This window comes from Arachis stenosperma, chromosome 2 (assembly GCF_014773155.1).
Source record: "Arachis stenosperma cultivar V10309 chromosome 2, arast.V10309.gnm1.PFL2, whole genome shotgun sequence".
NCBI lineage: Eukaryota > Viridiplantae > Streptophyta > Magnoliopsida > Fabales > Fabaceae > Arachis > Arachis stenosperma.
In genome coordinates, this window is record NC_080378.1 from 57,324,172 (window position 1) to 57,339,623 (window position 15,452).

The 15,452-nt window shown below is 39.4% G+C and overlaps 1 non-coding gene across 1 annotated transcript; it reads right to left on the bottom strand.

The window, feature by feature from the left end:
• Window positions 1-391: 391 nt before the first annotated feature.
• LOC130964332 (small nucleolar RNA R71) lies at window positions 392-499 on the bottom strand. The gene has a single exon (XR_009080430.1). It is a non-coding gene; the product is annotated as a small nucleolar RNA R71 (small nucleolar RNA).
• Between the last annotated feature and the right edge of the window lie 14,953 nt (window positions 500-15,452).

Below are 15,452 nucleotides of genomic sequence, written 5' to 3' on the forward strand. Positions count from 1 at the left end.
GGCAGCCAAAAATAATAATGCAAGGAGGATGCTTGGTGATTATACTACACCTACTTCCAAGTTTGATGGAAGAAGCATCTCAATCCCTGCTATTGGAGCAAATAACTTTGAGCTGAAACCTCAACTAGTTGCTCTACTACAACAGAACTGCAAGTTCCATGGACTTCCATTAGAAGATCCCTACCAGTTTTTAACTGAGTTCTTGTAGATCTGTGAGACTGTTAAGACTAATGGAGTAGATCCTGAAGTCTACAGGCTCATGCTTTTCCCCTTTGCTGTAAGAGACAGAGCTAGAATATGGTTGGATTCACAACCTAAAGATAGCCTGGACTCATGGGATAAGCTGGTCGCGGCCTTCTTGGCTAAGTTCTTTCCTCCTCAAAAGCTGAGCAAGCTTAGAGTGGATGTTCAGACCTTCAAACAAAAAGATGGTGAATCCCTCTATGAAGCTTGGGAAAGATACAAGCAGACGACCAAAAGGTGTCCTTCTGACATGCTTTTTGAATGGACCATTTTGGATATATTCTATTATGGCCAATCTGAATTTTCTAAGATATCACTGGACCATTCTGCAGGTGGATCCATTCACCTAAAGAAAATGCCTGCAGAAGCTCAAGAACTCATTGACATGGTTGCAAATAACCAATTCATGTATACTTCTGAGAGGAATTCCGTGAGTAATGGGACGCCTCAAAGGAAGGGAGTTCTTGAAATTGATGCTCTGAATTCCATATTGGCTCAGAACAAAATGTTGACTCAGCAAGTCAACATGATTTTTCAAAGTCTGAATGGATGGCAAAATGCATCCAACAGTACTAAAGAGGCATCTTCTGAAGAAGAAGCTTATGATCCTGAGAACCTTGCAATAGCAGAGGTAAATTACATGGGTGAACCTTATGGAAACACCTATAATTCATCATGGAGAAATTATCCAAATTTCTCATGGAAGGATCAACAAAAGCCTCAACAAGGTTTTAATAATGGTGGAAGAAATAGGCTCAGCAATAGCAAGCCTTATCCATCATCTTCTCAGCAACAGACAGAGAATTCTGAGCAGAGCACTTCTAATTTAGCAAAGTTAGTCTCTGATCTGTCTAAGGCCACTTTAAGTTTCATGAGTGAAACAAGGTCCTCCATCAGAAATTTGGAGGCACAAGTGGGCCAGCTGAGTAAGAAAGTCACTGAAACTCCTCCTAGTACTCTCCCAAGCAACACTGAAGAGAATCCAAAAAGAGAGTGCAAGGCCATTGACATAATCAACATAGCCAAACCTAGAGAGGAAGGAGAGGACGTGAATCCCAATGAGGAAGACCTCATGGGATGTCTCTGAAGCAAGAAGGAGTCCCCTATTGAGGAACTAAAGGAATCTGAGGCTCATATAGAGACCATAAAGATTCCATTAAACCTCCTTCTGCCATTCATGAGCTCTGAAGACTATCCTTCCTCTGAAGAGGATGAAAATGTAACTGGAGAGCAAGTTGCTCAATATCTAGGAGCCATCATGAAGCTGAATGCCAAATTGTTTGGTAATGAGACTTGGGAAGGTGAACCTCCCTTGCTCATTAGTGAACTAGATACATGGGTTTAGCAAACTTTACCTCAAAAGAGACAAGATCCCGGAAAATTCTTAATACCCTGTACCATAGGCACCATGACCTTTGAGAAGGCTCTGTATGACCTAGGGTCAGGTATAAATCTTATGCCACTCTCTGTAATGGAGAAGCTGGGGATCATTGAGGTACAGCCTGCCATATTCTCATTACAAATGGCAGATAAGTCAGTAAGACAGGCTTATGGATTAGTAGAGGACGTGTTAGTAAAGGTTGAAGGCCTTTACATCCCTGTTGATTTCATAATCTTAGACACTAGGAAGGAGGAGGATGAATGCATCATCCTTGGAAGACCTTTCCTAGCCACAACAGGAGCTGTGATAGATGTTAACAGAGGAGAATTAGTCCTTCACTTGAATGGGGACTACCTTGTGTTTAAGACCCAAGGGTGTTCTTCTGTAACAATGGAAATGAAGCATGAAAAGCTTTTCTCAGTACAGAGTCAAACAGAGCCCCCACAATCAAACTCTAAGTTTGGTGTTGGGAGGCCACAGCCAAACTCTAAGTTTGGTGTTGAATCCCCACATTCAAAGTATAAGTTTGGTGTTGGGACTCTACAACATTGTCCTGATCACCTGTGAGGCTCCATGAGAGCCCACTGTCAAGCTATTGACATTAAAGAAGCACTTATTAGGAGGCAACCTAATTTTTATTTATCTAATTTTATTTTTCTTTTATTGTTCTTTTATGTTTTATTAGGTTCATGATCATATGGAGTCACAAAATAAATACTAAAATTAAAAACAGAATCAAAAATAGCAAAAGAAAAAGTACACCCTGGAGGAAGGGCTTACTGGCGTTTAAACGCCAGTAAGGAGCATCTGGCTGGCGTTCAACGCCAGAACAGAGCATGGATCTAGCGTTGAACGCCAGAAATAAGCAACATCCTGGCGTTTAAATGCCCGGAATACACCCTGAGGAAAGCTGGCGCTGAACGCCAGAAACAAGCATGGAACTGGCGTTCAACGCCAGAAACATGCTGCAAATGGGCGTTGAACGCCCAAAACAAGCATGAAGCTGGCGTTCAACGCCAGAAACAAGCATCAATCTGGCGTTGAACGCCAGGATTGCATGCAGAGGGCGTTTTACACAACTCATTGGTGCAGGGATGATAATCCTTGACACCTCAGGATCTGTGGACCCCACAGGATCCCCACCTACCTTAACTCACCTTCCCTCCTCTTCACACAATCCAATGAACACTCTTCCCCAAAACCCTTCACCAATCACCTCAATCTCTCTTCCCCATCACCTCTTCACCACTCACATCCATCCACTCTTCCCCATAAACCCCACCTATCTTCAAAATTTAAAATCCCTTTTTTTCCCACCCAACCCACGCAATATGGCCGAACCTTAACCCCTCTCCCTCCACTATATAAACCCCTCCATTCTTCTTCCTTTTCACACAAAACAACCCTCTCTTCTCCTCCTTGGCCGAAACATTACCCTCTCTCCCTCTCCTCCATATCTTCTTCTTCTTCATCTATTCTTTCTTCTCTTGCTCGAGGGCGAGAAATATTCTAAGTTTGGTGTGGTAAAAGCATAGCTTTTTTGTTTTTCCATAACCATTAATGGCACCTAAGGCCGGAGAAACCTCTAAAAAAGGGAAAGGGAAGATAAAAGCTTCCACCTCCGAGTCCTGAAAGATGGAAAGATTCATCTCAAAAGTCCATCAAGACCACTTCTATGATGTTGTGGCCAAGAAAAAGATGATCCCTGAGGTCCCTTTCAAGCTCAAGAAAAATGAGTATCCAGAGATCCGACATGAGATCCAAAGAAGAGGTTGGGAAGTTCTGACCAACCCCATTCAACAAGTCAGAATCTTAATGGTTCAAGAGTTCTATGCCAATGCATGGATCACTAGGAACTATGATCAAAGTGTGGACCCAAATCCGAAGAATTGTCTTACAATGGTTCGGGGTAAATACTTATATTTCAGTCCGAAAAATGTAAGGTTGGAGTTCAACTTGCCCATGATGCAAGGAGATGCACGCCCATATACTAGAAGGGTCAACTTTGATCAAAGGTTGGACCAAGTCCTTATGGATATATGTGTGGAAGGAGCTCAATGGAAAAGAGACTCCAAAGGCAAGTCGGTTCAATTAAGAAGACTGGACCTCAAGCCTGTGGCTAGAGGATGGTTGGAGTTCATCCAACGCTCTATCATCCCCACTAGCAACCGATCGGAAGTTACTGTGGATCAGGCCATCATGATTCATAGCATCATGAATGGAGAGGAAGTAGAAGTTCATGAAGTCATCTCCCTTGAATTCTACAAAATAGCCAAAAAGTCCTCCACCATGGCAAGGCTAGCTTTTCCTCATCTTATTTGCCATCTATGTTACTCAGCTGGAGTTATCATAGAAGGAGACATCCCCATTGAGGAGGATAAGCCCATCACTAAGAAGAGGATGGAGCAAACAAGAGAGCCCACTCATGGATCCCAAGAGACGCATGAGGAAGCTCATCACCAAGAAATCTCGAAAATGCCTCAAGGGATGCACTTTCCTCCCAACAATTATTGGGAATAACTCAACACTTCTCTAGAAGATTTGAGTTACAATATGGATAAATTAAGGGTGGAACATCAAGAGCACTCCATCATTCTCCATGAAATTAGAGAAGATCAAAGAGCAATGAAGGAGGAGCAACAAAGGCAAGGAAGAGACATATAAGAGCTCAAGGACATCATTGGTTCTTCAAGAAGAAAGTGCCACCATCACTAAGGTGGACTCATTCCTTGTTCTTATTTCTCTGTTTTTCGATTTTTATGCTATATGTTTGTTTATGTTTTGTGTCTCTACTTCATGATCCTTAGTATGTAGTAACTATGTCTTAAGGCTATGAATAATTCCATGAATCCTTCACCTCTCTTAAATGAAAAATGCTCCTAATTCAAAAGAACAAGAAGTACACGAGTTTCGAATTTATCCTTGAATTTAGTTTAATTATATTGATGTGGTGACAACACTTTTTGTTTTTTGAATGAATGCTTAAACAGTGCATAATTTTGATCTTGTTGTTTATGAATGTTAAAATTGTTGGCTCTTGAAAGAATGATGGACAAAGAGAAATGTTACTGATAATCCGAAAAATCATAAATTTGATTCTTGAAGCAAGAAAAAGCAATGAATAGCAAAAGCTTGCGAAAAAAAAGTGGCGAAAAAAATACAGAAAGAAAAAAAGAAAAAGCAAGCAGAAAAAGCCAATAGCCCTTAAAACCAAAAGGCAAGGGTAAAAAGGATCCAAGTCTTTGAGCATCAATGGACAGGAGGGCCCAAGGAAATAAAGTCCAGGCCTAAGCGGCTAAATCAAGCTGTTGGTGGACGAAATTGTAATCCATATTCCTTGTACTTGTATGAAATCATTATTATGGCACCAGTTGAATTAACAACTCCGTTCAACTAACCAGCAAGTGTACTGGGTCGTCCAAGTAATAAACCTTACGCGAGTAAGGGTCGATCCCACAGAGATTGTTGGTATGAAGCAAGCTATGGTTACCTTGTAAATCTCAGTTAGGCAGATTAAATTGGTTTATGGTTTCAAAAATAGAAATAGGAAAATAGAAATAATAAAAGGGATAGAATACTTATGCAGATTCATTGGTGGGAATTTCAGATAAGCGAATGGAGATACTGTATGGCTCAAGAACGCCTACTTTCCTATTGCTTCAACTCAATCTTTCTTACTCCTTTCCATAGCAAGCTGTGTATAGGGGTTCACCGTTCGACGATGGCTACTTTGTATCCTCTCGGGAAAATGGTCCTCTGCGGCTGTCACTCGCATGGCTAATCGTCTGGAGGCATCACACTGGCTGAAGGCTACATCCCATCCTTGCAGTGAAAACTACGCTCACGCACTCTGTCACAGCACGGCTAATCACTGGTTGGTTCCCGCTCCTACTGGAATAGAATCCTTTGATTCTTTTACGTCTGTCACTAACGCCCAGCACTTGCGAGTCTGAAGCACGTCACAGTCATTCATTACCGGAATCCTACTCGGAATACCACAGACAAGGTTAGACTTTCCGGATTCCCAGGATCCTACTCGGAATACCACAGACAAGGTGAGACTTTCCAGATCCTCATAAATGCCACCATCTATCTAGCTTATACCACGAAGATTCTGTTGGGGAATCTAAGAGATACACATTCAAGCTCTATTGCATGTAAAACGGAAGTGGTTGTCAATCACGCGCGTTCATAGGTGAGAATGATGATGAGCGTCACATAATCATCACATTCATCATGTTCTTGGGTGCGAATGAATATCTTGGAATAAGAATAAGAGAGAATTGAATGGAATAAAATAGAATTGCATTAATACTTGAGGTACAGCAGAGCTCCACACCCTTAATCTATGGTTTGCAGAAACTCCACCGTTGAAAATACATAAGTAAGAGGTTCAGACATGGTCGAATGGCCAGCCCCCAAAACGTGATCAATAGCCTCTTAGGATGAAGAATAAAATAAAACTGAGACCAAAGATGAAACGTGGTCAAAAGACATCTAATACAATAGTTAAATGTTCTATTTATAATAAACTAGCTCCTAGGGTTTACATGAGTAAGTAATTGATGCATAAATCCACTTCCGGGGCCCACTTGGTGTATGCTTGGGCTGAGCTTAATCAATCCACGAGCTGAGGCTTCTCTTGGAGTTGAACTCCGAGTTATGACGTGTTTTGGGCGTTTAACTCCGGATCATGATGTTTTTCTGGCGTTTAACTCCAGACAGCAGCATGTACTTGGCGTTCAACGCCAAGTTACGTCGTCAATTTCCGAATGAAGTATGGACTATTATATATTGCTGGAAAGCCCTGGATGTTGGTGGACGAAATTGTGATCAATGTTCTAACTATTTTGAGTTGAAGTCTTTTATTATGGCACTGGTTGAATTCACAACTCCGTTCAACTAACCAGCAAGTGTACTGGGTCGTCCAAGTAATAAACCTTACGTGAGTAAGGGTCGATCCCACAGAGATTGTTGGTATGAAGCAAGCTATGGTCACCTTGTAAATCTCAGTTAGGCAGATTAAATATTGATTTATGTTTTCGAAAATTAATAATAAAAAGAAAATAAAAGGGATAGAAATACTTATGTAAATTAATAGTGGGAATTTCAGATAAGTGTATGAAGATGCTGTGCTCCTCTTGAATCTCTACTTTCTTATTGCTTTCATCCAATCCTTCTTACTCCTTTCCATGGCAAGCTGTATGTAGGGCATCACCATTGTCAATGGCTACATCCCATCCTCTCAGTGAAAATGGTCCTCTGCGGCTGTCACTCGCATGGCTAATCATCTGTCGGTTCTCAATCAGGTTGGAATAGAATCCCTTGATTCTTTTACGCTTGTCATCACGCCCAGCCTTCAGGAGTTTGAAGCTCGTCACAGTCATTCAATCCCAGAATCCTACTCGAAATACCATAGACAAGGTTTAGACTTTCTGGATCCTCATGAATGCCGCCATCTATCTAACTTATACCACGAAGATTCTGTTGGGGAATCTAAGAGATACGCATTCAAGCTCTGTTGCATGTAGAACGGAAGTGGTTGTCAATCACGTGCGTTCATAAGTGAGAATGAGAATGAGGGTTATCTAATCATCACATTCATCATGTTCTTGGGTGCGAATGAATATCTTGGAATAACAATAAAAGAGAATTAAATAGAAAGTAATAGTAATTGTATTGAAACTTGAGGTACAGCAGAGCTCCACACCCTTAATCTATGGTGTGTAGAAACTCCACCGTTGAAAATACATAAGTAAAAGGTTCAGGCATGGCCGAATGGCCAGCCCCCTAGAACGTGATCAATAGCCTCTTAGGATGAAGAATAAAACAAAACTGAGACCAAAGATTTCTAATACATTAGTAAATCATCCTATTTATAATAAACTAGCTCCTAGGGTTTACATGAGTAAGTAATTGGTGCATAAATCCACTTCCGGGGCCCACTTGGTGTATGCTTGGGCTGAACTTGATCAATTCACGAGCTGAGGCTTCTCTTGGAGTTGAACTCCGAGTTATGACGTGTTTTGGGCGTTCAACTCCGGATCATGACGTTTTTCTGGCGTTTAACTCCAGACAGCAGCATGAACTTGGCGTTCAACGCCAAGTTACGTCGTCAAATTCCGAATGAAGTATGGACTATTATATATTGCTGGAAAGCTCTGGATGTCTACTTTCCAACGCCGTTGAGAACGCGCCATTTGAAGTTCTGTAGCTCCAGAAAATCCATTTCGAGTGCAGGGAGGTCAGATTCCAACAACATCAGCAGTCCTTTTGTCAGCCTTTTTCAGAGTTTTGCTCAAATCCCTCAATTTCAGTCAGAATTTACCTGAAATCACAGAAAAACACACAAACTCATAGTAAAGTCCAGAAATGTGAATTTAACATAAAAACTAATGAAAACATCCCTAAAAGTAGCTTGAACTTACTAAAAACTACCTAAAAACAATGCCAAAAAGCGTATAAATTATCCGCTCATCACAACACCAAACTTAAATTGTTGCTTGTCCCCAAGCAACTGAAAATCAAATAGGATAAAAAGAAGAGAATATACTATAAATCCAGAATATCAATGAATATTAATTATAATTAGATGAGCGGGACTTGTAGCTTTTTACTTCTGAACAGTTTTGGCATCTCACTTTTTCCTTTGAAGTTCAGAATGATTGGCTTCTCTAGGAACTTAGAAATTCGGATAGTGTTATTGACTTTCCTAGTTAAGCATGTTGATTCTTGAACACAGCTACTTATGAGTCTTGGCCGTGGCCCTAAGCACTTTGTTTTCCAGTATTACCACCGGATACATAAATGCCACAGACATATAACTGGGTGAACCTTTTCAGATTGTGACTCAGCTTTGCTAGAGTCTCCAGTTAGTGGTGTCCAGAGCTCTTAAGCACACTCTTTTGCTTTGGATCACGACTTTAACCACTCAGTCTCAAGCTCTTCACTTGGACCTTCATGACACAAGCACATGGTTAGGGACAGCTTGATTTAGCCGCTTAGGCCTGGATTTTATTTCCTTGGGCCCTCCTATCCATTGATGCTCAAAGCCTTGGATCCTTTTTACCCTTGCCTTTTGGTTTTAAGGGCTATTGGCTTTTTCTACTGCTCCTTCTTTTTTTTTTTTGCTAAATTTTTTTTTTCACAAGCTTTCTTTTTCACTGCTTTTTCTTGCTTCAAGAATCAATTTCATGATTTTTCAGATCATCAATAACATTTCTTTTTGTTCATCATTCTTTCAAGAGCCAACAATTTTAACATTCATAAACAACAAGATCAAAAGACATATGCACTGTTCAAGCATTCATTCAGAAAACAAAAAGTATTGTCACCACATCAATATAATTAAATTAAATTCAAGGAAAATTTCGAAATTCATGTACTTCTTGTTCTTTTGAATTAAAACATTTTTCATTTAAGAGAGGTGAAGGATTAATGAATTTTATTCATAGCTTTAAGGCATGGTTACATACTAATGATCATGAAATAAAGACACAAAACATAGATAAACACAGCATTAAAAACCGAAAAGCAGAAAGAAATAAGAACAAGGAATGAATCCACCTGAGTGAGGGTGGCGCCTTCTTGAAGAACCAATGGTGCTCTTTGAGCTCCTCTATGTCTCTTCCTTGCTTCTTTTGAATGATTCCTAGTAATTTTGGTGTTCCTCCCCTTAGTTGCTTCCAATATTTGTGTGGAGGACAACTTATTCCCTGAGGTATCTCAGGAATCTCTTGATTTGCAGCCACATGTTCTACCACTGAGCTATGACGGCTTATATTAGTCTTTCCATCTCCCATGACTCAGAGGTGGAAGCTTTTTGTCTTTCCTTTGAGGTTTCTCTGGCTTTAGGTGCCATTAATGGTAATGGAAAAGCAAAAAAGCTATGCTTTTACCACACCAAACTTAAAATATTGCTCGCCCTCGAGCAAGAGAAGAAAGAAGAGAAGAAGAAGAAGAAGAAGAAAATGGAGGAGAGTGAGGGGAGATGGATTCGGCTATATGGGTGGGATTGGGTGGGAAGGAGAAGTTGAATTGTAAAGGTAGGTGGGGTGTTTGGGGAAGAGTGGATAAATGTGGATGGTGAATGAAAAATAGAAGGGATGACCATGAATGGAGAGAGAGAGGGCGAGGTAGGTGGGGATCCTGTGAGGTTCACAGATCCTGAGGTGATCCTGTGGGGTCCACAGATCCTGAGGTGTCAAGGAATTCCATCCTTGAACCAAATAGGCATGTAAAATGCCTTGGTGCACTATTCTGGCGTTTAGACGCCCATTGGTGCACGTTCTGGGCGTTCAACGCCCATGTAAAGCATGTTTCTGGCGTTGAACGCCAGTTTCATGCCTGTTACTGGCGTTCAGCGCCAGCTTTTCTCCTCTAGGCACATTCCTGGCGTTCAACGCCAGGATGTTGCTTGTTTCTGGCGTTCAGCGCCAGAATGGTGCTCTGTTCTGGCGTTGAACGCCAGCCAGATGCATCTTACTGGCGTTGAACGCCAGCCTGTGCGTCCTCCAGGGTGAAAAAATTTTTTCTGCTGTTTTTGACTCTGTTTTTAATTTTTTTTTGATTTTTTCGTGACTCCTCATGATCATGTACCTAATAAAACACAAAATAACAATAAAATAAAATAAAAATTAGATAAATAAAATTGGGTTGCCTCCCAACAAGCGCTTCTTTAATGTCAATAGCTTGACAGTGGCTCTCATGGAGCCACAAGGTGATCAGGTCAATTTTAGTGTAGTCCCAATACCAAACTTAGAGTTTGGATATGGGGTCTTAACACCAAACTTAGAGTTTGGTTGTGGCCTCCCAACACCAAACTTAGAGTTTGACTGTGGGGGCTCTTCTTGACTCTGAACTGAGAGAAGCTCTTCATGCTTACTCTCTTTTGTCACAGAGGGATGGCCATGTGCCTTAAACACAAGGTATTCCCCATTCAATTGAAGGACTAATTCTCCTCTGTTGACATCTATCACAGCTTCTACTGTGGCTAGGAAAGGTCTTCCAAGGATGATACATTCATCATCTTCCTTCCTAGTGTCTAGGATTATGAAATCAGTAGGGATGTAAAGGCCTTCAACCTTTACTAGAACGTCCTCTACTAACCCATAAGCTTGTCTCAATGACTTGTCTGCCAATTGCAATGAGAACAAGGCAGGCTGTACCTCAATGATCCCCAACTTCTCCATTACAGAGAGTGGCATAAGATTTATCCCTGACCCCAGATCACACAGAGCTTTTGCAAAGTTCATGGTGCCTATGGTGCAAGGTATTAAGAACTTGCCAGGATCTTGTTTCTTTTGAGGTAGAGTTTTCTAAATCCAAGAATCCAGTTCATTAATGAGCAAGGGAGGTTCACTTTCCCAAGTCTCATTACCAAATAACTTGGCATTCAGCTTCATGATAGCTCCTAAATATTGAGCAACTTGCTCTCCAGTCACATCTTCATCCTCTTCAGAGGATGAATAGTCTTCAGAGCTCATGAATGGCAGAAGGAGGTTCAATGGAATCTCTATGGTCTCTATATGAGCCTCAGGTTCCTTTGGATCCTTAATAGGAAACTCCTTCTTGCTTGAGGGACGTCCCAGGAGGTCTTCCTCACTAGGATTTTCGTCCTCCTCCTCCCTTGTGCATTCGGCCATATTGACTATGTCAATGGCCTTGCACTCTCCTTTTGGATTTTCTTCTGTATTGCTTGGGAGAATACTGGGAGGAGTTTCAATGACTTTCTTACTCAGCTGGCCCACTTGTGCCTCCAAATTTCTAATAGAGGATCTTGTTTCATTCATGAAACTAAAAGTGGCCTTTGACAGATCAGAGACTACATTGGCTAAATTAGAAGTGTTTTCTTCAGAATTCTCTGTCTGTTGCTGAGAAGATGATGGATATGGCTTGCTATTGCCCAGCCTATTGCGTCCACCATTGTTAAAACCTTGTTGAGGTTTTTGTTGATCCTTCCATGAGAAATTTGGATGATTTCTCCATGATGAGTTATAGGTGTTTCCATAAGGTTCACCCATGTAATTAACCTCTGCCATGGCAGGGTTCTCAGGATCATAAGCTTCTTCAGAAGCTGCCTCTCTAGTACTGTTGGATGCATGTTGCAATCCATTCAGATTTTGAGAGATCATGTTGACCTGTTGAGTCAACACTTTGTTCTGAGCCAATATGGCATTCAGAGTATCAATTTCAAGAACTCCTTTCTTTTGAGGTATCCCATTGTTCACGGAATTCCTCTCAGAAGTGTACATGAACTGGTTGTTTGCAACCATGTCAATGAGTTCTTGAGCCTCTTCAGGCGTTTTCTTCAGGTGAATAGATCCACCTGCAGAATGGTCCAATGACATTTTCAAAAATTCAGAGAGACCATAATAGAATATCTAATATGGTCCATTCTGAAAACATGTCAGATGGACATCTTTTGGTCAGCTGCTTGTATCTTTCCCAAGCTTCATAGAGGGATTCACCATCTTTTTGTTTGAAGGTTTGAACATCCACTCTCAGCTTGCTCAGCTTTTGAGGAGGAAAGAATTTATCCAAGAAGGCAGTGACCAGCTTATCCCATGAGTCCAGGCTATCCTTGGGTTGTGAATCCAACCATATTCTAGCTCTGTCTCTTATAGCAAAAGGGAAAAGCATGAGTCTGTAGACTTCAGGATCAACTCCATTCGTCTTTACAGTCTCACAGATCTGCAAGAACTCAGTTAAAAACTGATAAGGATCTTCAGATGGAAGTCCATAAAACTTGCAGTTTTGTTGCATTAATGCAACTAGCTGAGGTTTCAGCTCAAAGTTATTGGCTCCAATGGCAGGAACAGAGATGCTTCTTCCATCAAACTTGGACGTTGGTTTTGTGAAGTCACCAAGCATTCTCCTTGCATTATTATTATTATTTTCGGCTGCCATCTCCTTCTCTTGTTCGAAAATTTCTGAAAGGTTGTTTCTGGATTGTTGTAATTTAGCTTCTCTTAATTTTCTCTTCAGAGTCCTTTCAGGTTCTGGATCAATTTCAACAAGAGTGCCTTTATCCTTGTTCCTGCTCATATGAAAGAGAAGAAAACAAGAAAAGAAAGGGGAATCCTCTATGTCACAGTATAGAGATTCCTTTATGTTAGTAGAAAAAGAAAGGGGTAGAAGAATGAAGAAGAGGGTTCGGATTTTTGGATGAAGAGGGGTGAAGAGAAGTGTTAGTAATTACATAATTAAATAGAAGAAGAAAAGAGGAGGGATATTTTGAAAATAATTTTTGAAAAGGGGTTAGTGATTTTCGAAAATTAGAGATAAATGTAATTGAAATTAAAATTTGAAATAATTAATTAATTAAAAAGAATTTTTTGAAAAGAGAGGGAGATATTTTCGAAAATTGAAGAGGGAAAAGTAGTTAGGTGGTTTTGAAAAAGATAAGAAACAAACAAAAGTTAGTTAGTTGATTGAAAAAGATTGAAATCAAAATTTAAAAAGATAAGAAGATAAGAAGTTAAATAAGATATTTTGAAATCAAATTTTGAAAAATATAAAATTTTTGAAAAAGATAAAATAATAGATAAAAAGATTTAATTCAAAAATTTTAAGATTATTTACTTCACTAACAGGAAACTACAAGATAAGATTCTAGAACTTAAAGATTGAACCTTTCTTAACAAGAAAGTAACAAACTTCAAATTTTTGAACCAATCACATTAATTGTTAGCTAATTTTCGAAAATTTGATGTAAAGATAAGGAAAAGATTTTGAAAATAATTTGAAAAATGTTTTTGAAATTTTCGAAAATAAAAAAAATGAAAAAGATATGATTTTTGAAAAAGATTTTAAAAAGATAAGATTTTTAAAATTGAAATTTTGACTTGACTTGTAAGAAACAACTAATTTTGAAAATTTTTGACCAAGTCAATCCCAAAATTTCGAAATTTTGGAGGGAAATAAGGAAAAGATATTTTTTTGATTTTTGAATTTTTAATGAGGAGAGAGAAAAACACAAACATGACCCAAAACATAAAAATTTTGGATCAAAACACAAGATGCAAGCAAGAACACTATGAATGTCAAGATGAACACCAAGAACACTTTGAAGATCATGATGAACATCAAGAACATATTTTTGAAAAATTTTTTATGCAAAGAAAACATGCAAGACACCAAACTTAGAAATCTTTAATGCATGGACTCTAACAAACAAAAAAATGCATATGAAAAACAACAAACAACACAAAACAAGAAATCATCAAGATCAAACAAGAGGACTTATCAAGAACAACTTGAAGATCATGAAGAACACTATGAATGCATGGATTTTTCGAAAAATGCAAGAAAAAAATTTTAAGGCATGCAATTGACACCAAACTTAAAAATTGACTCAAGACTCAAACAAGAAACACAAAATATTTTTGGTTTTTATGATTTTATGATTTTTTTGTATTTTCTTTAATTTTTTTCGAAAAACATTATTAGAAAAACGAAAAATAAAAAAAAATTTTGAAAAAGATTTTTGAAAAGAAAATTACCTAATCTGAGCAACAAGATGAACCGTCAGTTGTCTATACTCGAACAATCCCCGGCAACGGCGCCAAAAACTTGGTGGACGAAATTGTGATCAATGTTCTAACTATTTTGAGTTGAAGTCTTTTATTATGGCACTGGTTGAATTCACAACTCCGTTCAACTAACCAGCAAGTGTACTGGGTCGTCCAAGTAATAAACCTTACGTGAGTAAGGGTCGACCCCACAGAGATTGTTGGTATGAAGCAAGCTATGGTCACCTTGTAAATCTCAGTTAGGCAGATAAATATTGATTTATGTTTTCGAAAATTAATAATAAAAAGAAAATAAAGGGATAGAAATACTTATGTAAATTAATAGTGGGAATTTCAGATAAGTGTATGAAGATGCTGTGCTCCTCTTGAATCTCTACTTTCTTATTGCTTTCATCCAATCCTTCTTACTCCTTTCCATGGCAAGCTGTATGTAGGGCAATCACGTTCAATGGCTACATCCCATCCTCTCAGTGAAAATGGTCCTCTGCGGCTGTCACTCGCATGGCTAAATCATCTGTCGGTTCTCAATCAGGTTGGAATAGAATCCCTTGATTCTTTTGCGCTTGTCATCACGCCCAGCCTTCAGGAGTTTGAAGCTCGTCACAGTCATTCAATCCAGAATCCTACTCGAAATACCATAGACAAGGTTAGACTTTCTGGATCCTCATGAATGCCGCCATCTATCTAACTTATACCACGAAGATTCTGTTGGGGAATCTAAGAGATTACGCATTCAAGCTCTGTTGATGTAGAACGGAAAGTGTTGTCAATCACGTGCGTTCATAAGTGAGAATGAGAATGAGGGTTATCTATCATCACATTCATCATGTTCTTGGGTGCGAATGAATATCTTGGAATAAGAATAAAAGAGAATTAAATAGAAAGTAATAGTAATTGTATTGAAACTTGAGGTACAGCAGAGCTCCACACCCTTAATCTATGGTGTGTAGAAACTCCACCGTTGAAAATACATAAGTAAAAGGTTCAGGCATGGCCGAATGGCCAGCCCCCTAGAACGTGATCAATAGCCTCTTAGGATGAAGAATAAAACAAAACTGAGACCAAAGATTTCTAATACATTAGTAAATCATCCTATTTATAATAAACTAGCTCCTAGGGTTTACATGAGTAAGTAAGTGGTGCATAAATCCACTTTTGGGGCCCACTTGGTGTATACTTGGGCTGAGCTTGATCAATTCACGAGCTGAGGCTTCTCTTGGAGTTGAACTCCGAGTTATGACGTGTTTTGGGCGTTCAACTCCGGATCATGACGTTTTTCTGGCGTTTAACTCTAG